At 51.7% G+C, this 24,740-nt stretch overlaps 1 pseudogene; it reads left to right on the top strand.

Annotated features, from left to right (window-relative positions):
* LOC149344319 (uncharacterized) overlaps positions 1-24,740 on the top strand; it is a 51,947-nt pseudogene that overhangs the window by 302 nt on the left and 26,905 nt on the right.

Below are 24,740 nucleotides of genomic sequence, written 5' to 3'. Positions count from 1 at the left end.
CGGCACTGCCTTCTCATTGGCTCGATGTAGTTGCGTGGTGCCCACGGCCACTGAAAGGAACACAAATAAAGCCCCTACCTCAATCACTTCTTCTGGCGAAAAGGATTAGTGCCATACTCGAGAATGCTGAATACGGCAATCCGAATCCCCGTTCCTGAGTTGGACTCTTTATGGAAAAACAATAGAGGACACATAGATGTTTGTTTTCCTTGGGAGCGTGTCACCTTTTAGGTTGCATTCTGAGATTCTTTTGGGACGAAAACGCTGCTTAACCCTCTCGCACCAACGGTTGCCTTCACTGGTTTGTTAAAACCAACAATTCCAATCCTGCAAAGCATTTACCATTTGCATTCAGTGTGTGTCGCCTTTTAAGTTGCATTCTGGGATCCTTTTTTGAAGGAAACGCCTTTTATGCCACTGGCTCCAAATCGAATGCCTTTCCTGATTTCTTACAACCAACATTTCCAGTCCTGCAAATCACATGCTAATTGCATTAAGTGTGTGTTACCTTTTAGGTTGTATTCTGAGATTCGTTAGGGATGGAAACGCCGCTGAACCCTTTGGCTCCGAATCGATGGCCATTGCTGATTTATTACAACCAACAATTCAAATCCTCCAAATCATTAATCAATTGCACTGAGTGTGTGCTACATTTTAGGTTGCATTTTGAGATTATTTGGCGCCGAAAATGCCGCTTAAACCTCTCGCTCCAAATCGATTGCCTTTCGTAATATGTTAAAACCAACAATTCCAATACTGCAAATTATTTACAAATTGCATTTAGTGTGTGTTACCTTTTAGGTTGCATTCTGAGATTCATTAGACGAAATATCCTGTCTTGTGAACGCACTTACAGGAGACCTCCACTCGAATGCGCATGTGGGATGCGCTGGCAGTATTTTCATGTGTTCGCAGCCAGCCAAAAGGGTGAACTGCCGGCAACTTTAAGTGCGGGCTCTTCTGCCGGCCGCCGACAGAGTACATCTGTCGTTGTCTATTATTTATTATATAATTACCAGCAGAATCACAAAGGTATTAGTGCCTTTTGCAAACCTTCCGCGGCTAAATGTTCTTTACATCTTTGGTAAGCGATTAAGCACGCAAGCCGCCTGCCTAAAATGCCATCTTCAACTAGGAAAATGGTTGTGGGTGCTGTTTACTGAAATACTTCATTCTATAATTACCAGGAATGCGTCACAGCTGAACGGTGCCAATGCGTTTACATGCATTACTAGGAATTCGGGACAGCCAGTGCTCCTAAGCCTAGCGGCCTATCGCGTTCTGCTCAACAGCCACTCAGTCATTCTCTTTCTCTCTCACGTCACAGTGATGTCAACGCGTTATTTTAGAATGTTCAAAACCATGCGTCACATGGTGGTAGCCATCTGAACTAGAAGCACTAGTTTGTTCCGAATTCCTCGCAATGGAGCTGACAGCCACATTCCCAGTCATTTCACTTGACTAATTTGCAACGGTGCGTACTGATGTTTTCACCGCAGCGATGAATCTCCTACACGTGGCACATTCACGCAGGTACCCGTAGTATTCACCGTCGTACCCACGTCGTGGCTCCTTGCTATCGCCGCATTTTGCGTGGTAAGAATCCTTCGTTTCCTTCTGTCTAACGCGTCATATCTGGCCAGTATTGTTCCCAAATTTTTTAATTTGCTACCACGTCAAATGGGGCGTACAGGTACCTAGGAATCAATAGGGTACAACGCTCAAACACTCTAAAGTCCCTTGACAGTCAAACGCAGCAGCATTCGTCGTCCAGAAGGAACGAAACTAGACCTCGCATGCAGCATACACGAATAGTCAGCACCACACTTCTCAACGTTGTTCAACGCCTTGTGTTCCCCATTCCTGGGTTTCCCTGAATCCTTCGACGCACTTCTGTCAGATCGGCATTTCTTCCGCCACCGAAAATAAAATGGTGCCCCTGAGAGACTTTTCGCTAAAGCATGGCGAGAGTACTTTACCAAGCACGCTTAGAAAAAATTGCGAGGACACTTTGGCAACTGAAGTGGTGAGAGGCGAAAGCCGAAGACACTATGCCGTGATTCCTTCCGATGGATGTGATGTCACGCAGTTCCCGTCGCTATATCGATACCAAAATTATACATATATCGGGGATCATTAGTGTTAATTATGCTTAATTACACATTTTCCCATCTACTTTGACACAAATTCGACGTCTTTCCGACCATTTTGTGACAATTTTCACTATGCCATGACGACTTCCGGTAGATGCGACGTCACACCGTTCCCGTGGCTGTGTCGACGTCCGGCCTATTTCGACCCAATTTCGACATTTTTGCCTACAATTATATAACTAATTAATCTACAGTGATCAAACTTTGCTTCTAGGTTCATTTTTCCCTCTTCTATCTGCAGCAGCCATTGGTTTTCTTCTATCATTTTTATTTCCCGAGGTAAACACATGTGACGCGCTTTGTTAACGGACGACAGTATGAGCCATTAAAGGCTTTCGCCTTAAAACAGACACAAGCATGTTGCGCATTCGCGACCAAAAACCATATGGACACCGGAAGACGCCCACAAATAAAGATGTGTCGGCGGCTTTGCCGCCTTGGTATTATTTAAAACGACGTGCTTCTGTGGCAGTCGGTGTGGTTCAGCAATTAACGAAGTTTCGTGCACACTAACACAGAAGACACATAACTAAAAAAGGTTCGCGCTACTTCCTAATGAAATTTATTTCACTCCTGTGAGAGTATATATTCGACGTTCATGCGAAGCTTGAACAGTGCATGGCGGGCGAAACAAACAGAATTGTTCGAAGTGTGCAGTCTGAAGGCGAACGGCATGGCTCCGTTCGCCTACAGTTCGCCTATAGAGTTCCTTCATGCCGTCCGCCTACAAACGGAAGAAGTGTATTCGTATGCGAATACTTCGCCACGTGATTCAGTTTATTCTAACATAAGATTGCGCTCCTTTTTTCCGCGTCCAGATTTTCAACACGGCCACAATTGCCGAGTGTGTGTACAGTCTGGTCGAAAACAAAGACTTTTCCATCACCCTGAAACCTTTTCCCACGTACTCCAGGGCAATTGGTAAGTCGAGTCCTTTGAAAGAAATGAAGAGTACTGGTACGGGCCGGATTTAGAGGCAGTTTTGGGAGGCAGAGGTTTGGTAGATGAGCGCGGGTGATGCCCTTCGCACAATTTTTTTCTTTTTAGCTTTATTGATGGGAGAAGGAAGGGTCAGTGCGGTTCTTTTAATAGCAAATTCATTGCTTGCGGGAATTACGACCTGCCTCCCCCCACTCTCCCCGCCCTTGAACCAAAATGCGCCTGTAGTGGTAAGCCGGTATAAAACAGTACCGCACAGTGCCACGTGTATGTATTTTACTAGCATGGCTGATTGCGCGTCAGTAAGACATCTGATTAAGCGTGACCAGGACTTTCTAATGGCCTGGGTAGTGGGCAGATAGCCACACCAGGAAAGCTAGATACGGAACGTGAGCAACATAATGGGAGAGGTCTCCTTGTAGAGTTCATTAATGCCTGAACTATTTTTCGGAATGTTTTAAAACCAAGTGCACGTGTAGACGTTTCACCGCGGTGGATCAGTGGTGATGGCGCTTGACTCTTGACCCGAAAGACGCGGGTTTGATCCTGGCCGCGACGGTCGCATTTCGATGGAGGCGAAATGCTAGAGGCTCGTGTAGTGTGCGATTTCAGTACACGTTTAAGAACTCCATGTGGTCGAAATTTCCGGAGCCTTTCACTACGGCGTCTCTCATAGCCTGAGTCGCTTTGTGACGTTAAACCCCAATTAACAATAAACCAAAACAAAAATAATAAAACAGAGAGCTGAGAAAAGAACCTAAATGACAGAAAGGATGAGCTAACAAAGGTGAAAATCAGTTGAACGGGTGGTGCCATCCGCCTGCCTGGTAAAAAATTCATTGCAGTGCGCTAAGTATTGTTTTGAAAATTTGCACTTTATTTTTTCCATTTTTTATGCGAAGCATATTACTATAGCTACACTACAGCCCGTCGAGCGCGGCGGTGGAGCTACCATTGACCACGTGACCACGTGACGTTTAGCGTGACCACGTGACACCACGTGACAACATGACGTCACAGCAGAGGAGAGATGAGCTGCCGGCTCGCGCGGTCGGCCGCGGCGGTGGAGGCTCCACATCAGAGGCGCTGCAGCTGACCACGTGACGCTACAGCAGCGGTATAAAGCTGAGCTTGCCTCGCTCTCCGGGCACTTACGAGGCGGCCAGGTGTTGGGATGCCGCCTAGAAGCAGGGCTGATTTGAACGAGAAGCGAAAGCTTCAGCGTGCCACAGAGACCGATGAAGAGCGGGATGAACGTCTGGCTAAGCGGCGTGCTCAATATGCGGCTCGGCGACAACGTTCTACAACAACTGAAGAACAAAGCGAGGAACTTTACCAAGCCTAGCCATCAATATGCTTCGCATCTGACTAGGCTTAACCTTAGCTAAGCCTCAGCCATTTTCATTCTTCTCCCAGTCGCAACAACAACAACGTCGGCGCAGAGCGGCGGTAGGCACGGCGGATGCGGGCAGAAGAAACAGATGAAGTTGCTTTCGCAATTTCCAGGCTTAACCAAGCTGAGCCTCTGCCATTTTTTTATACTTTGCTTCTTGTTGGCTGGCATCGGGCGCAGCCCACTTTCGAGTGTGCGCCGGCGCCTTCGCAGATTGAGACCTGATCATTAGACTCTGTAAATTGTCTCTAGGAAATATAAATGTACTTCGATCGAAGAATTTATGTGTATTTCAAGCGGGGCACTAAAATAGTACAGTTGAATGTTACCTAAAATTTATTCATACGTCTAAAGTGAAAAACTGTGCAGGCTATGAAAAGTAAAGGTGACCAAGCCAAGTTGCATGCTAAATCTCCCCTGTCGTACAGTCTTTGTCAAAAGTAACCAGGCTACACGTTTTTTTTCTTCTCAGTCGTATATTAAAGCTATTAGGCCAGCCCTCAAGCTCTAAATCTCTGTATGGCAAGAAGAACCCCTCTTCTCACCTCCAAAGAACTTTTTGTTCTTTAGGGAAACCGTGAGGGCACTGTTATACGAATGAGAAGCAAACCATGGAGCCTAGTTACTTTTGGCAAAGACTGTACGTGTTTTTTATTTACTTTCCCAATTTAAACCGGAATTCAGTAGGCCTTCTGACAGTTCGGTATGTGGTGTGCATTCTTTCACTGATTTCTTTATAAAAGTTATCTGCCACGACTTTCTGTACATGTTGTAGATAGCCGGCAGAAATCCCATCTTGAAAAATTTTACTGCAGTAACGCCTGTGAGTATCAAACATGAGTATCAAACAGCGCGAAAGGCGGCAGTTCCGGAATTTCAGCGGGCGACACTCATTCTGCAGAATCGCCGACATCTAGCTCGACCCTGTCCGGAGTTAAGGCGTAGTTAAGCGGCCACACTATGTCGCGGTTTTGGGTTAGTGTCGCCGAGGAGTCAAGGGTCTTTTGCGTTTTGCGCAAGCACAATGGCGCTCGATATTCTACCCCTGAAAGCCATAGGCGCACCCTATTCTACAACACTCTAGACGCCCGGGTACGGCACCAATACTAATTTGTTTTTCTTGGCACAAAGGGGCTCGAGTATCAAGTTTGCGTTGTCTGAGCTGTTGCTTTTGTGCTTCTCGTGGCATATTCATTAAGCACAGGCTGCGGTGTGAGATGTTTTTGTTGCGAAAGCAACTCTCCGACAGCCAAAGCGAGACCTCGGGTGGCCACCGTAGTTACGCTTACCTTGTTTCAATAGTTTGAAATGGTCGTGACGTCACACTGCGCGAATTTCAAACGAGGCCAATTGTACTTTGGCTAGTAACCATGCAACCAGTTAAAGGGATCGTATAGTGACGCTCCAAGTAAGTGGGACTGAGTTAGTTAATTGCTTAATTAACTAAGCCTAATTAACCTTTCTAGTCAGACCAAAAAAATAAATAAAACTGAGTAGGAAATTGGTCTGGGGCGCTATGCTGGAAGGCCCGTGTTTGCTGAAACTCGGAATCTTCCCGAGCTCTGGCGACGCCCTCAGATGAGTGAACTAATGGTAGCAAGACAAAATCCCACCCTCGTCACGCCTCAAACTTCATTGGGTTATCTGGATATATTCCGTGCTTTATCATCCCATCGGCGCCATCTCATCGGCTTCTTGGGCGGTCTAAACAGAACGGGTCACGTGAGCCAACCGCCGGTGCACTTTTCATTTGTGTGTCGCTCCACCAAGTGCACTGCGTGTGCAATTAGACAAACGAGGCTTTTTGATTTTTATAATGCACTTAATACACCTTTATAAGCATTTTATAGTGTGCAAGATTTGGATTTAAAGCGCTTTGGCGTGATTTATGCATTATTAAATTTTGCTTTGTACCGCGAGGGAACGCTACCAACGCCCGCCATCAGCTGACCGCCAATGGCGACTAGGTACATGTGCAACGCTGTGAAGGCTACGGAAGTAGTCCGCAAAAAAAAATAGAGGTGTGTCACTCCGCGCTGTTCTGTGGCCGTTGTGTCTAACGCGTCGCTCTGGAGAGTCGAGAGGCAATGGGAGCGCGTGGGTTCAAATCCCGCATGGTGAAACGTTTGTATCTCACATTTTTTTTTCATCGCAAGTTGAATTTCGCGTGACTTGAATGATAAAACTCGTTTTGTTCAGGGTTGCTTGAATATTATGCCGTGTTCTGAAATGAACTGCATGCATCTGTTCATTTCATGCATACCGCGTTAATGTGAGCTGTCCGAAATTCGTTGTCAATGAGCTCGCACCGGCTTTTGGTCAGCAGTGGCGGTTATCTTCCCGATTCTGCAGCATTGTGACTATACTTTTTAGATGCAAGTGAGAGGTTTGTGCGAAAGATGACATTCATTCGTCGGATTTAATTAATTAGCACAGTTGTGAGTGCTCTGCAGTGGCCCGATTAACAAGTGGCCATCTGCAACTTTCCATTTCGCCGTTGCCGAGGAGCCCACTTTTTTTTTGTGGGCCTCTCTTAAGGTACCTGGCATGTTATGAATTGTTCTGTGGAACCGGTTAGCGGCTGATCCAGTCTTCGCCAAAAGAGTCTGGGACCGACTTTGGCACTGTGCTGTAGAGTAGCCCAAAGGACTTGGCGAGAACAATTATTTTTTACTGATTGCAATGTTCAATGCATAATGTGCCTTCCTCGTGAAATAGTTGGCCTTCACAATGTCAGGGCTGGACTTCGAAGGGGCCTTTACGCCAATGTAGGTCCCGTGGACGCATCCCACGACGTCTGTGATGCCGCCGCGCAGAAGGAAACGCTCCTCAACATACGCACGCTCGGCCGCAGTCGTGGGCAAAACGAGCCACCGCTTCTGCACAGCCGCGTCGATAAGCGCGTCGGAGACGTCCCTCACACAGCGGCTCACAGTGCTTTATTGGCGTCCAATAAAGCGGTCTGCGCCGACGCTCCCCTGGAAGCTCCCGGTCGCGAAGAAACGGAGGGTGCAGAGGACTTGCTCTGCGACCGAAAGCGAATGAAGCCCGGTACGCACTCTCCGCAGGCGTGGGTCGTCGCCTAACTATTTACACAACCATCGTACCGATTTTTCGGACAGGCGAAAATGTCGCTGGAATTCGTTGCGGCCAAGGCAGTAAACGGGTCCAGCCGGCCGTACTGACATTTGCCGTCAGAGGAAGCGATTACCCAGGCTGCTGCTGCTGCCGCCATGACAGTCCCGAGAAGAATTCGGGGCACTTCACCGTTCACGAGTTTAGCTCCGAGTTCACCTGTCAATCAAAACCATTGGTCACGCCCCCGGCGTGCCGTGCATAAATTATAGGCGTACGCGCTATGGGTGGGCTACTCCCAACATCCCTGCCGGCTACAGGTATGCTGCGCGGCTGTGCTGATTGCTGACAGACATCGACGATGTTGACCACCGAAATATAACAGGCAAAACGGACGTCATCGCTGTTAAATATAAGCACCTCTGCGAAGGACACGCAACGTGGCGAAAGCCGCCGATTTCTTCGCTCGCATACCAAGATTGCACAACACTATAGCCTGTTGCAACCACGTAAGACACAGCACAACGCTGAAGGCGCGTCACACCTGCTTGCAAGGCGTCAAACACGGAGCACGACGACGAACCGGTGCTTGGAGCACGTCCTACTCCAACAACATCGTATCACAGGTGTTTGGCTTGGCCGTCCTTTCATCGGTGATAAAGCTCAGCATCAATGTGTCAAACACATCTGGGATCGACAAACGATCGCTGCTCCAGACCCAGTGCAATAAAGTGTTTGTAATTTACAGCACGCAAGCACTGCGTACTTCACAACCGTAACACCTTTCTCTGTTATAAGTCCGATTCCATTATTACAAACAGGATCCCTCAGCTGCCCGAATGATATTAATGCGATGTCCCTGCTGTATACAACGGCGATCGACGTTAGTGACCAAACCAGTCCGCAAAACGATGAAGTGCGCGACGTTAACAAATACTACGCAGATACGCGCGCCACCCCCTTCACAGCTTTTAGTCAGCGTCTGACGACATAGGATGAGTTGTGTCGCTGGGTAGCACGCTCTTCGCATCCGCAGTGAACTAAAGAGGCGTCACACACAACAGGCATACGTAATGAATCATTGAATACAGCCGAACAGCAATTTTTTTTTCTCACACCGCATCACAGCCGCCCGCACGGCCAATTTCTACCGCTGAGATTCGCCAAGAGCGTGCTAAAAGCAATGGTTGGCCATAGCGGGGTGCGGCAACGGCCGTAGCAGCGGAGAGCTCCACCTGAGGTCACTGCAGAGAGCAGCAGTGACGCGGGGGTGCAGTGAAGTTCAGTTTTTTGCTTTTGTTTATTATGCAAGCCAAAAGATGCATGACTGTTATATTTTGATATACGACACAATAAAATATATTATCGCAATGGCCGAAAAAAAAGACAAATTCAGCGTGTAGTAGTTGCCCAGTCTTTCCAGTCGAAGGCAGCGCTACCGGCGGCGTGTCAGCGCAGGAGCTCTCTCGTTTTCGACACGGTGGGCTGCCGCTCTAGTTCGTATGCAGGCCACGCTGCAAGCTATGGACTCACTATCGCCTCTAGCGGCAGAAAGTGTCAAATCTTTGTTAATTTCCTAAAGCTATGCTTTTCGACAACGCTTCATTGGATTCAGATTTTAAAATACATTTGGAAATGAACAAAATGTTCATAATATTATCTGTTGTCTTTTAACGTATTCGAGAGAAGAGAAAGGGTTGATACAAGAGTGCACCTAGTGCGCACTGTTCGTCTTCGGAAATGGAGAGACAGATAGAGCCTGAAAGAGAATACTCGCCTTTGACGCGCCCGAAAAGGCGTGTCAAACAGCTAGCGGCGAGTGTGCAGATAGATAGCAGAGAAGTCACGATTTCGCGATTGCTGATATGGCGCTGATAACTTCAGGTAGCGCTGCGGCCTGGTATTGCGCAGTGTATTGTGTTTGAAGTGTGAAACAGGCGCGCAGGGTGCGCTTGTATCGCCTTTACGTGGCTTTATATCTACATTTTATTGTCCGCTGCCTGCGCACGTTCCGCGCTATCTTCGTTCACTGACTGCCGTCATCGCAAACTCGGATGAAACTCGGGCGAGCGCCAAACTCGGGCCTTCCGGCATAGCGCCCCTGGTTGGGGAATCGAACCAGGGTTTGCGGAGCGCGAGACGAGCACTCTGACCACTCCGCCATGCCAGCTCTTTTTTTTTTTTTCTTTATTGCCTGTCTTTGGCTCATGACATTGCGCAACAAAAATACACATAACGCTATATACATACGACACTGTCGTGGTCAGCCAGCACGAGACTGGCTTCGTCAGCTTAAAATTCCCGCAGCATACACAACGGCTCTAGTCTTGAGAGCCACTCGGGAGGCTCCGCAGCTGCTTTTTGGATTGCAAGAAACCAGTCCATGCTTTCCCGAAAATAAATTCGGGCCGGTCGTGCGTCTTTGTCACAATGGTAGCCTGCCATTCTGGAGCGCCATATACAGTGGAGGCCCAAGAGCATTATGAGATCAAAAGGTACCCCATCCTCATTATCAGTGCTTAAATAGCGAATTCCGTGCGCGTCAAGTGGTAGCTCTTTCTTTATGGTCCTTTGTAACACGTCCCAAAAATAAACCCCTTCCCAGCAGTGCAAAAAAACATGGTCTATTGTTTCAGGCTGTTTACAAATTAAGCAGTTCGATCCCCACGGTAAAAAGAAATCCTTTCCCTCTAGAAACTTTTTAACTGGTAACGTCCCGGTATGGCATGGCGGCATGGCGGAGCATCGCATCGCTCCGCCATGCCAGCTCGATGGCTTGGAATGAACAAAGGCGCGTCTAGTGAATACGGTGTCTTCGTTCACTCCCATCTTCCTCCCTTCCCGTTACGGCGAGGTTCAGTTGTCCACCCAGATATGCGAGACAGATACATTTCCTCTCCTCAAAAACCAATTTACCAACGAGCAAGGCGTAGAGCCGAACGGGCGATGGCGTTCTGTGGACTCCCGGGCAGCGTTGCAAGACGCTGTCGCGTACCACTCCTAGAGGCGAAGCTTAACATCTTAACCACACATCAGTGACACAAGCAGCAGCACCGAGCTTAAGGCTTTCGCCTCACCGCACTTTAGGCCAACAAAGTGCCCCCCTGATTTTTTCTGAAATAGGGACGCCCGACGAAGCTTTTATTTCTGTGCACTAGGCGAGCTCTACAGCGCATTTGTAGCAATACCCCCCGATATCGCGAACAGCGGGCTTCCTCCAAATGCGATCGCTGCCTTTGTCAATTGTGGTGTTGTTAAATGCGAGAGAAGTAATAAATTCGTTAATTATCCGCTCATCCGAGGCTGACATTCCGACTGCCACCCCGCCCTGTTATCGTGGGCGCAACAGCGGGCAGGCCGGCCACGGAGAGCCGTGAGTCGGGAACAAAGGAATGCGATGAAATGCGGACACACAAACGGGGTATTTACTGCTGAGACAATGAAATCCGGCTAGCGACAAACGAGGAGATGGTCCTCGAAAGGGCTTCACCACAGAGTCAAGGTTGTCCGACTCGGCACGTAAAGTTACGATTGAACGTTCGCTCAGGCTTGGACTAAGCGACAGCGATGTTCCGAGCGAGATTGTGAGATCAGCTGTGGTGAGATGAGCGGAGAAGCCTGGAGTCACCCGAGGCAAAGAACAAAGATCACCTTTCCCGCAGTGCTGGCCATAGAGTTTGTTCATATAACTGGAGGGAAATCTTAAGTAAAACTATACGTAGCACAAAAAAAAAAACAGGCAGAGAAGAGAAGACACAAACAGGACTGGCGCTGAACTAACGACTGAAATTTTATTTAAAATAGCATAGCTTCAAATACAGACAGGCTATCACATGGCCAAGTAGATAGTGAATCGGCATAAGATTGTCAAGTAGATAATGAATTAGCACATGCCTTCCCGTGATTTTCGGGCTGTATGTATGTTATTCACGCCCTCTGTGATAGCCGTTTGAGTGGTTTTGATACTGATTAGAAAATCTTATGCCGATTCATTATTACTTGGCCATGTGTGGCCTGTCTGTTTTTAAAGCTCAGCCGTTTTGAATAAAATTTCAGTCGTTAGTTCAGTGCCAGTCCAGGAGGGGTACGAGGACAAGCAGGGAACAATGAACGTCAAGTAGAGAATGACCAATTCCGCATATATGGGCCTTAACCAATTAAGGCTATTGCGTCTTACACTTAAGGTAGAGCATAAGTACCCCTCCAATTTTTTGTACGCTGTCCGCTCCGTAGCGTAGATCGGCCTGAAATTACGTTACCTTGGAAAGGGACCGACAATAACACCGGAGGGAAATAATTTGCCGCATAGTCGACTTTCCGCCTAATCGTTAGTGATTGTAGAGGCGACACTCGTTCCTTGCTGTCGACAATGGAAAATTAACGAGTCGTTCACCACCTGCAAACAGTGCAATGAAAGCTGACTTGGCCTTCGCTCCCTCTCATTTAATGCCGCGGCGAATAATCGAAGCTGTCATTGCACGGAGGGCGCTTTATAAAGGAAGGTTCAGTGGCGCAAATGCGCGAGTCAACCTTCTTTAGGTTTGTCAGCGACGTTTTCTCGCAGATGTCACCACCACTCGGGCGTTCACCGTTGCTTACATCGTGATTTCTGCGCTGGCTGTTGGAGCGGACTTGGTCCTTTTGCTGACCGTGAAGTCGGTACGTTCTGTACCTCAAGACAGCGGCGTTACGAGCGGCCATATTTGTTCACCGCTTGAGCTAAATCTGGACAGAAGTGAGAGTGGACTGTGCATTATAACTTTGGCACGTGCATTCGCCTTCACTCAGAGTCGGTGAGCACAGTCGTCAAGATCGTCGTAAGACTCTGGTTGAATGTCTCTGTTGCACTAAAACACTAATGCGTAGAGCTCTCATTCGATATCGAGCGCAGGCCGCATGTCGCAACCCATAAAGCTTCTGTATAGTATTAGGTCGACAGAAATATAAAAGAGAACAGGCGAGCGCCTGTTCCCCATATCCAGCAATATGGACAAATACATTTTTCAACAGGAAAGAGGTTATGAGCGCATTTTTAAAATGTATTGTAAGACTTCACTGCAACAACTAACATATCTGCAGATGTCCCTTCGACAAGCTTGCATTTTCTTGTTATTAACGCTTTTGCGATGATCAAAAACGTTCCCTATTGGTTTTCTATGGCAGACGTAACTGCTCGATGCGAGCGATGGAAAAATTTTAAAATACAGATTTTGCTACGCATCGGAAGAATGGACGGGCCTTTACCTTCAATTGCAATATTCCAATATTCAAATTTCCGAGAATGCTAGACATGCAGGCCGGCTGGTAGCGCGCCTGCTGCCTTAGTGCGGAACTCGCGACACGGAGTGCCTCCAATTTTAAGAACAGCAGCAAATGATAAGACGAAAGCTATGGTTTTCAAATTGGCAGCAGCGCCTGACAGTACTTCGGCGCATACTGGAAGAAACTACGCGAAGCAAACGTGACTGGGCGCAACTTTTACAAAAGCCGCGGGCGCCCTAATGTCCCGCAGTGCCACACGCTCTCGTGTTCTTCTTAACACTGCTTGCCACTGTAGAGAAAAATAGTTAGTTCTCTTTCATAGCATGACAGGTGTTAAACGCATACCAGTTTTAAAGAAAATCGAGTGCCATCAGTCCAGAATACACGTAGTGGTGGGCTGTTTAGTCGCGATAGGTTGTGTGTGCTTTGTTCACACCCGTGAGCAAAAGCAGCGAAAGGGTTCATGCCGCGCACCCGCCGCGGTGGCTCAGTGGTAAGGCGCTCGTCTACCGAGCCGGAGTACCCGGGTTCGAACCCGACCGCGGCGGCCGCGTTTCGATGGAGGCGAAACACAAGAGGCGCCCGTATGCTGTGCGATGTCAGTGCACGTTAAAGATCCCCAGGTGGTCGAAATTATTCCGGAGACCTCCACTACGGCACCTCTTTCTCTCTTTCTTCTTTCACTCCCACCTTCCTCCCTTCCCTTACGGCGCAGTTCAGGTGTCCGCCGAGATATGTGAGACAGATACTGCGCCATTTCCTTTCCTCAAAAAACCAACCAACCAATTTCATGCCGCGCTCCAACCACACTTTTAACTAGAAAAACATTTAAGAAAACCAGGCTTGAGACTGAAGCCCATAAATAGAATGCAATATGCACTCAGGAACTATTGGAATAGCACTGTACGCGCCACTTCATTCCAAATCATAGCACTTGTTAGTACAGGTTCCATGTTCACAGCACACCTCCTCGATTCGCAGCAGCTTCAGTAAAGGCCAACGTTCTAAGGCAACTAGAATGTTTTAAAACAATTTGTTGCAGAGTGACACATCACGCGGAATCTAGGGAATACATGAGTGGTTGTCCGACAAGTTAAACCTTTCGGGGTTTAAAGCTTGCTTTCATAGCGCCATAGTAGAGGGCATATGACGATACACGTGCAAAGGGAACTAGGTCTGGATAGTCTTCCATCACCGAGCAATACCACGGAGCACTGTCAGTTCCACTTGAAGCATCTTTGCTAATACCCCGCGAAGCTCATGCAGCAGCAGAACAAAAAACCGACGGCAAAATCAAATTCTAGTACGCAATGGAAAAGCGATCAATGGAAACGCGAAATGTACAACCAATACTAACGCCAGAAGAATGGCCTAACCAATACTAACGCCGATTGGCCTAACCAATACTAACGCCGATTTCTCGTATAACATGGCATGCTGGCTGGTGCCTTTTTTGTTGTTGTGGTTTCCCGTGGCCATTGAATTTCACGGTTTGTGGCCTTTTCAATTTCCAGAATCCTTACAAGGCACTTCGCACATTCGTGTACTGGAACATATTTCACTTCGCAGCCGACTTCGTCATAATGGGAGTTTTCTTCATCGCCGTGCTCACGAAGGTAAGCATCTCTGTGTATTTCAGTCCGTGATCGTTTATAGAAGGGTGTTCTTTCTGTTATGCATTCACGAACCAAATCGCAGTTGTACTCGTGTATGTAAGCTGCACGTAAGTGAGTAGCGGAGCAAACTGAGGTGATTTTTATTCAAATATAAAATAGGCAACAGCGACACAAAAACAAAAATCAGGTAGCCTTTGTTGAGAGCTGAAGTTCTGTAGGCAGAAAGGAAAATATGTCTGTAAGAGTGGCTGCCGGAACGCGATGAACAACGTGTGCGAATGCGTCATGACACAATGCGAATGCAAACCAGATGCATGGTACCAACGTTCGGATTCATGAAATCAAACTTTCCTAAAGATATCAGACCGAGCGGAAGTTTCCAGAGGCGGTCTAGATAGGCTGGAAAGGAGGCTGCGGTTCTCGCTGGGTGGTGGTGGTGAAAACATTTATTCAGAACAGGAGGTGTTTGGATCGGCCCGTAAGGGACCGATCCTCACAAACACTAGGTGGAGGTCCCTAGTTTGGGACCCCAGTGGCGGTAGCCGCCGCCCGGGCGCGCCCGACCAAGGCTTGTTGGGCCTGTAAGTCGTGGCAGCCGAGCAGGGTCGCCTCCCAGTCCTCCCGGGTTGGGTTGGGGATAGGGGGAATGGCCGGGTTGGAGGGGCAGGCCCACACCATGTGATAGGTGTCCGAAGACACCGCACCACAGTGCGGGCAGCTGCCGCTAAAGGAGGGGTCAAAATGTTTTAGTGCTGCCGGGCACAGCAATGTATTGGTGAAGAGGCGGAGAAGAAGCCGCTCATCCGCCTTCTTGAGGCCTTTACATGGGCTAGGGTAAAGGCGATGGCTATCTTGAAAGTAGGTTGCGATATTTTTGAACGTATAAACCGGATTAAAATCGGGTTCCTGATCAGGTGGGGAGGAGAAAACAGCCCGGTGAGAGAGCGCGCGGGCGGCTGCGTCTGCTGCCTCGTTTCCTGCCAACCCCTGATGAGCAGGGGCCCATATGAGGTGACGGTGTGCGGGGTCCGTATCCCGTATGCAATTTTGGTATATTCGATAGGCTAGGAAGGGAGTGCTGCCTTGTTCGACGTTCCGACAGGCCCCTCGCGAGTCGGTAATTATGTATTTTGAATTGGAATGTGAGGCCGCGAGAGCAATCGCGACCTCTTCTGCTTGTGTTGCACTGCGGGCTCTGAAAGTGAGGCCGTTAACTGTGTTGCTGTTGTGAACTACCGCGGCCGTGTACCATCCCCCGTGGTGAGGGCCGGAGGCGTCCACGTAGTATACACCTGTTTTGTTGCCATAATATCGGGCTAGCGCTTCCGCTCGTGCCAGGCGCCGACCATTATGGTCTTCATGTGACATGTTTGCTGGAAGAGGCCGCACGTGGAGGGCACGTCTCCACAGTTCCGGGATGCGAAACCTGTCTTCCATTGGAGGGGTGTGTTGTATATGGAGTCGAGCAAGAAGGCGGCGACCCGACTCCGTTAGCGACAAACGCGTGTACTGGTTTGTAAGGTGCGCCTCCCGGAGCTCCCGGAAAGTATTCACCACCCCAAGGGCCATAAGCCGGCTGTTCGAAGTAGTGATGGGGAGGTCAAGGGCACGTTTAACAATTTTGCGAAGGATGACCTCAAGGGCATCCTCCTCTTGTTTCCGTAGGTGGAGATAAGGAGTCGAATAGAGAATTCGACTAGTTACGAAGGCGTTTGCCAGCCGCAAGGCATCCTTACTTCGTAACCCTCCGCGTTTGTTGGAAACCCGGCGGACCATGCGGCCCACCTGGTCCCCCACCTTACGGAGTTTGGCCAATGTAGTGTCTCGCTCAGCGTGCTGTCTTCAAGGCTTTTCGCGATCGCTGTCAGTGGAGCATTGTGGACGTTTTGGGCTTTGACTATTTTGACTGTTTTGACCGTAAGGGGCTGCCGCATATTGCGCGTAAACGTGCTCATGAAAGTGATACGCACCTGGTCGCCCAAGAAGACGAGCAAGAGGCACGTGTTGCCGAGACCACTAAAGATGGCGCGTTCGGCTGCACGCAGCTTGCGTTGGCGCGCGGTTTTAAGTATCCCTTTCGGTGAGCGGAAATAAAACAGCACGATGTGTCTGTAGCCTGCAAGAGGGTAACGTGCTTTGTTGTAAACAGTGGGATGGGCCACAATTTGCTCCCCTTACACCTTCAGCGCTACAGGATGAGCCCATCTCACTAAGGCACACCTAAAAGGGCTATTGTCTGAAAAAGATCTGTGCACGAGTTGTCGACTAAGAAAAAGGTTAGTAGTTGTCGTATGCACTTGTTTACTTTCATATTGTGCCATTAGATTCTTCGCCCCCCCCCCCCCACACACACACAAAGCAACCTCAATGTCATATAGCCTAACATTTCCAGTGGTTTGATGTGCCTTCGAAGTATTTCTACCCGTAATACAAAAGCGGATGAGGGGCGGTGGAGGAGGAGCGTAGCCGTCGCTAACCACCTGCTTTCAGCGCTTTTAACTGAAATATTACAACATGTCTTGTGCTTTGTTGACTAATTTATAACTTGCATGCAAATCTATATACTAGTCAGATACAACCTAAGTCTGGAGTGACGCTCCGCTCACATTCAGGACCACCACACGGAATTCCTACAAGACAAGTAGTCCGTTGTAAAAACTGTTCTTGTTACCTTAAAAAGAAGCAATAGACACAAGAAAAGTGATTAGAAGGTCTAGAATTTTGATAATTGGGTTGTTTAATTAGTCAAACATTAGAACATTGTTTTCGTCTACGACTGTAATTGGCGACCGAAGTAATACAGTACGCCGCGGACCGTGTCCCAATGTTAGCAACTGCTGTTTTTTTTTTGTAATTTGTATCCTGCTATAGGCGATATTACTATTCTGCTGCTGCATACCTCGACGAGTAATTTGAATCTTTATCTATACTCCTTTTACAGTATGACGCAAACGAAGCCGTTCGAGCCTCCCCACCCTTTATGTTCGTGGCGACAGCCCTGCGAGTGAGTGTGGTCCTTTCCAAGCGCTTTTGAACTTGCGTGCGAAAGAGGTGCATTCTATACGCTGTGCGTAGCCCTGATGAGCGCTTCTGGTGTGGCCATCTAAGTTGAGCATCGCAGACACGCCTATCTTTATTGCTGCGTACCTACAAAAACTGGGTCGAGCGACTGCAGTGGAGAAAGACAAAAGAAATAGGCGTTTCATTTTACACATTAGCAGGATACATAATCGCACTATGTGGGAGCGCATCATCTCCAGCACGATTCTGATAGGTAAACAACTTTATTGATTCATAAGATAATCAAGTGACGGAAGGAGAGGGGCAAAAAGTAGGATTACGACGGGCGCTCAGGCGCCTCTAGATTGCCGGGTAATTTTGTACTTCGGCAACCACTCGGGCCCAGAACGACGAGCCCTCAGGTGCCTCTAGATTGCTGGGTACTTTTGTACTTCGGCGACCACTCGAGCCCAGGAAGACGTGCCCTCAGGCGCCTCTAGATTGCCGGGTACATTTGTTCTTCGGTGACAACTCGGGCCCAGGACTACGGGCCCTCAGGCGCCTCTAGATTGAAAGGTGCTTTTGTACTTCGGCGACCACTCGGGCCCAGGACGACGAGCCCTCAGGCGCCTCTAGATTGCCAGGTACTTTTGTACTTCGGCGACCACTCGGGCCCAGGACGACGGGCCCTCAGGCGACTCTAGATGGCCGGGTACTTTTGTACTTCGGCGACCACTCGGGCCCAGGAAGACAGACCCTCAGGCGCCTCTAGATTGCCGAGTACTTTTGTACTTCGACGACAACTCGGGCTCAGGACGACAGGCCCTCAGGCGCCTCTAGATTGCCGGGTACTTTTGTACTTCGGCTACCACTGGGGCCCAGGACTACGGGCCCTCAGGCGCCTCTAGATTGCCGAGTACTTTTGTACTTCGGCGACCACTGGGGCCCAGGACTACGGGCCCTCAGGCGCCTCTAGATTGCCGGGTACTGTTGTACTTCGGCGACCACTCGGGCCAAGGACGACGGGCCCTCAGGCGCTTCTAGATTGCCGGGTACTTTTGTACTTCGGCGACCACTCGGACACAGGACGACGGGCCCTCAGGCGCCTCTAGATATCCGGGTACTTTTGTACTTCGGCGACCACTCGGGCACAGGAAGACGGGCCCTTAGGCGCCTCTAGATTGCCGAGTACTTTGTACTTCGGTGACCACTCGGGCCCAGGACGGCGGGCCCTCAAGCGCATCTAGATTGCCGGGTACTTTTGTACTTCGGCGACCACTCGGGCCCAGGACGACGGGCCCTCAGGCGCCTCTAGATTGCCGGGTACTTTTGTGCTTCGGCGACCACTCGGGCCCAGGACGACGGGCCCTCAGGCGCCTCTACATTGCCGGGTACGTTTATACTTCGGCGACCACTCGGGCCCAGGACGCCGGGCCCTCAGGCGCCTCTAGATTGCCGGGTACTTTTGTACTTCGGCGACCACTGGTGCCCAGGACTACGGGCCCTCAGGCGCCTCTAGATTGCCGGGTACTTTTGTGCTTCGGCGACCACTCGGGCCCAGGACGACGGGCCCTCAGGCGCCTCTAGATTGCCGGGTACGTTTATACTTCGGCGACCACTCGGGCCCAGGACGCCGGGCCCTCAGGCGCCTCTAGATTGCCGGGTACTTTTGTACTTCGGCGACCACTGGTGCCCAGGACTACGGGCCCTCAGGCGCCTCTAGATTGCCGGGTACTTTTGTACTTCGGCGACCACTCGGGCCCAGGATGACAGGCCCTCAGGCGCCTCTAGATTGCCGAGTACTTTTGTACTTCGGCTACCACTCGGGCCCAGGACGACGGGTCCTCAGGCGCCTCTAGATTGCCGGGTACTTTAGTACTTCGGCGACCACTCGGGCCCAGGACGACGGGCCCTCAGGCGCCTCTAGATTGCCGGGTACTTCTCTACTTCGGCAACCACTCTTGCCCAGGACGACGAGCCCTCTGGCGCCTCGAGATTGCCGGGTACTTTTTTACTTCGGCGACCACTGGGGCCCAGGACTACGGGTCCTCAGGCGCCTCTAGATTGCCGGGTACTTTTGTACTTCGGCGACCACACGGGCCCAGGACGATGGGCCCTCAGGCGCCTCTAGATGGCCGGGTACTTTAGTACTGCGGCGACCACTCGGGCCCAGGATGACGGGCCCTCAGGCGCCTCTAGATTGCCGCGTACTTTTGTACTTCGGCGACCACTGGGGCCCAGGACTACGGGCCCTCAGGCACCTCTAGATTGCCGGGTACTTTCGCACTTCGGTGACCACTCGGGCCCAGGACGACGGGCCCTCAGGCGCCTCTAGATTGCCGGATACTTCTCTACTTCGGCGACCACTCGTGCCCAGGACGACGGGCCCTCAGGCGCCTCGAGATTGCCGGGTACTTTTTACTTCGGCGACCACTGGGGCCCAGGACTACGGGCCCTCAGGCGCCTCTAGATTGCCGGGTACTTTTGTACTTCGGCGACCACTCGGGCCCAGGACGACGGGCCCTCAGGCGCCTCTAGATTGCCGGGTACTTTTGTACTTCGGCGACCACTCGGGCCCAGGACGACGGGCCCTCAGGCGCCTCTAGATTGCCGGGTACTTTTGTACTTCGGCGACCACTCGGGCCCAGGACGGCGAGCCCTCAGGCGCCTCTAGATTGCCGGGTACTTTTGTACTTTGGAGACCACTCGTGCACAGGAGGACGGGCCCTCAGGCGCCTCTAGATGACCGGGTAGTTTTGTACTTCGGCGACCACTCGGGCCCAGGACGACGACCCCTCAGGCGCCTCTAGATTGCCGGGTACTTTTGTACTTCGGAGACCACTCGCTCCCAGGACGACGGGCCCTCAGGCGCCTCTAGATTGCCGGGTACTTTTGTACTTCGGCGATCACTGGAGCCCAGGACTACGGGCCCTCAGGCGCTTCTAGATTGCCGGGTACTTTTGTACTTCGGCGACCACTCGGACACAGGACGACGGGCCCTCAGGCGCCTCTAGATATCCGGGTACTTTTGTACTTCGGCGACCACTCGGGCACAGGAAGACGGGCCCTTAGGCGCCTCTAGATTGCCGAGTACTTTGTACTTCGGTGACCACTCGGGCCCAGGACGGCGGGCCCTCAAGCGCATCTAGATTGCCGGGTACTTTTGTACTTCGGCGACCACTCGGGCCCAGGACGACGGGCCCTCAGGCGCCTCTAGATTGCCGGGTACTTTTGTGCTTCGGCGACCACTCGGGCCCAGGACGACGGGCCCTCAGGCGCCTCTACATTGCCGGGTACGTTTATACTTCGGCGACCACTCGGGCCCAGGACGCCGGGCCCTCAGGCGCCTCTAGATTGCCGGGTACTTTTGTACTTCGGCGACCACTGGTGCCCAGGACTACGGGCCCTCAGGCGCCTCTAGATTGCCGGGTACTTTTGTGCTTCGGCGACCACTCGGGCCCAGGACGACGGGCCCTCAGGCGCCTCTAGATTGCCGGGTACGTTTATACTTCGGCGACCACTCGGGCCCAGGACGCCGGGCCCTCAGGCGCCTCTAGATTGCCGGGTACTTTTGTACTTCGGCGACCACTGGTGCCCAGGACTACGGGCCCTCAGGCGCCTCTAGATTGCCGGGTACTTTTGTACTTCGGCGACCACTCGGGCCCAGGATGACAGGCCCTCAGGCGCCTCTAGATTGCCGAGTACTTTTGTACTTCGGCTACCACTCGGGCCCAGGACGACGGGTCCTCAGGCGCCTCTAGATTGCCGGGTACTTTAGTACTAAGGCGACCACTCGGGCCCAGGACGACGGGCCCTCAGGCGCCTCTAGATTGCCGGGTACTTCTCTACTTCGGCAACCACTCTTGCCCAGGACGACGAGCCCTCTGGCGCCTCGAGATTGCCGGGTACTTTTTTACTTCGGCGACCACTGGGGCCCAGGACTACGGGTCCTCAGGCGCCTCTAGATTGCCGGGTACTTTTGTACTTCGGCGACCACACGGGCCCAGGACGATGGGCCCTCAGGCGCCTCTAGATGGCCGGGTACTTTAGTACTGCGGCGACCACTCGGGCCCAGGATGACGGGCCCTCAGGCGCCTCTAGATTGCCGCGTACTTTTGTACTTCGGCGACCACTGGGGCCCAGGACTACGGGCCCTCAGGCACCTCTAGATTGCCGGGTACTTTCGCACTTCGGTGACCACTCGGGCCCAGGACGACGGGCCCTCAGGCGCCTCTAGATTGCCGGATACTTCTCTACTTCGGCGACCACTCGTGCCCAGGACGACGGGCCCTCAGGCGCCTCGAGATTGCCGGGTACTTTTTACTTCGGCGACCACTGGGGCCCAGGACTACGGGCCCTCAGGCGCCTCTAGATTGCCGGGTACTTTTGTACTTCGGCGACCACTCGGGCCCAGGACGACGGGCCCTCAGGCGCCTCTAGATTGCCGGGTACTTTTGTACTTCGGCGACCACTCGGGCCCAGGACGACGGGCCCTCAGGCGCCTCTAGATTGCCGGGTACTTTTGTACTTCGGCGACCACTCGGGCCCAGGACGGCGAGCCCTCAGGCGCCTCTAGATTGCCGGGTACTTTTGTACTTTGGAGACCACTCGTGCACAGGAGGACGGGCCCTCAGGCGCCTCTAGATGACCGGGTAGTTTTGTACTTCGGCGACCACTCGGGCCCAGGACGACGACCCCTCAGGCGCCTCTAGATTGCCGGGTACTTTTGTACTTCGGAGACCACTCGCTCCCAGGACGACGGGCCCTCAGGCGCCTCTAGATTGCCGGGTACTTTTGTACTTCGGCGATCACTGGAGCCCAGGACTACGGGCCCTCAGGCGCTTCTAGATTGCCGGGTACTTTTGTACTTCGGCGACCACTCGGACACAGGACGACGGGCCCTCAGGCGCCTCTAGATATCCGGGTACTTTTGTACTTCGGCGACCACTCGGGCACAGGAAGACGGGCCCTTAGGCGCCTCTAGATTGCCGAGTACTTTGTACTTCGGTGACCACTCGGGCCCAGGATGACGGGCCCTCAAGCGCCTCTAGATTGCCGGGTACTTTTGTACTTCGGCGACCACTCGGGCCCAGGACGACGGGCCCTCAGGCGCCTCTAGATTGCAGGGTACTTTTGTACTTCGGCTACCACTGGGGCCCAGGACTACGGGCCCTCAGGCACCTCTAGACTGCTGGGTACTTTTGTACTTCGGCGACCACTCGGGCCCAGGACGATGGGCCCTCAGGCGCCTCTAGATGGCCGGGTACTTTTGTACTTCGGCAACCACTCGAGCCCAGGACTACGGGCCCTCAGGCGCCTCTAGATTGCCGGGTACTTTTGTACTTCGGCGACCACTGGGGCCCAGGACTACGGGCCCTCAGGCGCCTCTAGATTGCCGGTGTTACGTCTCGCCTTCGTCGTGGGGAAGACAACGACATGGCAGCAGGGAAACGCCGACAAACCCCGAGAGGCGCGTTGGGTGAGCGCCTGGATTGCCACAGAAGCCGCGTCCGTCTGCCCGGTTGAGCGAGCGTTTCCCGTACACCGAGTGTGAACGCGCGTTCGAAATGCGCGCGAATGCCGCTCATGGACATTCCGGCGTCTGCGCTACGTGGATGGCATCGTTCCCCTCTCCCAGCGCGTGACGACGGCGTGATCTCTCGGGAGTGAGTGAGTGCGTGTGTGTCTGTGATTGGTGCCAGTGAAACCCGGCCCCCATCTAGGGACCCTTGGGAAGGGAACTCTTAAAAAGCCGGCAGCGGCACGGCCGAAGAGCTCTTTGTCTTAAAATGATCTCCTGATGAGCTGTCGTGACGCAGCGTTCCTGCAGCTCACTTGTAAATATTCCTGTATAAAGTCCTCTTTCATTGTCTTTTTCCAGCAGCCTCGTCACAGACGTCCCTCAATTCTCTCTCCCGCACACGACCATGCTACCTCGTATGTAACAAACTGGTGGCAGCGGTCGGATGCTGCTACCTCGTCCGTAACAAACTGGTTGGCTGCGGTGGGACGCGAAACATCGGACGCCAGCGGAGAGTTGCGGACAACGGGACGCTGAGCAGGAGATCGGCGAGTCGGGGGCAGTGCAACAGCCCTTTGTGATGACTGGTTGCCTGCAGCGGAACGACTGCGCTGGATTCTTGGCTGCGAGGTTTGGTGAGTGCGGAACTTTCTTCTGCTGAGCTTTGCCAGGCTTTTGTTAGTGTCAGAAACAGAGCTGGTAATTGGGTTGTCGTTGCTGCTGGGTTAGTTGCAGCAAGACAATAGTGGGCAGTAGAGAAGGCAGCACTCGGAGCAGCCATGGATTTGAAGACGCTGCGCAAACCAAAGTTACTGGAGCTTGCGAAAGAGTTGGGTCTGGAGGTATCAGACAAACTCAGAAAACCAGAACTGCTGAAGGCTATCCATGCGTTAGAGGCTGAAGATGATGAGCTAGCGGAATGCCTTGAGACCATTGAGGAGAGGGAATTGGCAACGAAAAAGGAACAGGAACGCGAAAGAGAGCAGCGGCGACAGGAACGAGAAAGACAGCTGCGGGAACAGGATCGCGAAAGAGCAGCGGCAACAGGAATACGAAAGAGAGATGCGGGAACTCACGCGTGAACTTAACGCGCTCAGAAGTATGAGAACGCGATCTCGCTTAAGAGCTTTAAGAAAAGGGGAAAATTTCAGAACTTTTCTGGAAAATTTTGAGAGAATTTGCATGGAGGAGCAGCTTGACCAGAGTTATTGGCCAACTGTGTTGACGGGATTTCTCCCATGTGAACCTTGTAATGTCTGGGCGAGGTTGTCTGACGAGGATGCCCACAACTATGCAATAACTAAAAGTGCGCTCCTCCGATACTTTCGTATTCCCGCGGAGGCAGATTTGGAAGGCCAAATTGACGGTGGTAAGCTACACCGCGATAGTGTCAGGGACAGAGTTAGAAGCTCCGCTCTGTCGCCGGATGACACGAGTGTTGTGCAGAAGTGGCGGCATAGGACAGGTTTGGTCCAGGAAAGAAAGGCCACTTCGGCAGCGAGGACCGATGAGTTCGGTCGGAAAGCTAGCGAAGAGTGCAGATCCATAAGCCGTGAGGGCTCGGGGGATAATATAGGCACTAAGGCTAGCAATGAGGAAGAGTGCAGATCCGCCAGCCATGAGGGCTCGGAGGGTAATGTAGGCACTGCTCAAAATAAGGAAAGGGGCAATGCGTTGGTTTTGAGCCCATAGAAGCATGCACTTTCCGGGAAGGAGGCTGATTGCTGCGATCGAGAAGGTAGTACCCAGGACAATAACGCTACGTTAGCCGAACAGCGTCT

Source organism: Amblyomma mixtum, chromosome 5 (assembly GCF_055824585.1).
Source record: "Amblyomma mixtum isolate Tamu chromosome 5, ASM5582458v1, whole genome shotgun sequence".
NCBI lineage: Eukaryota > Metazoa > Arthropoda > Arachnida > Ixodida > Ixodidae > Amblyomma > Amblyomma mixtum.
This window is presented reverse-complemented; position numbering and strand designations above follow the sequence as displayed.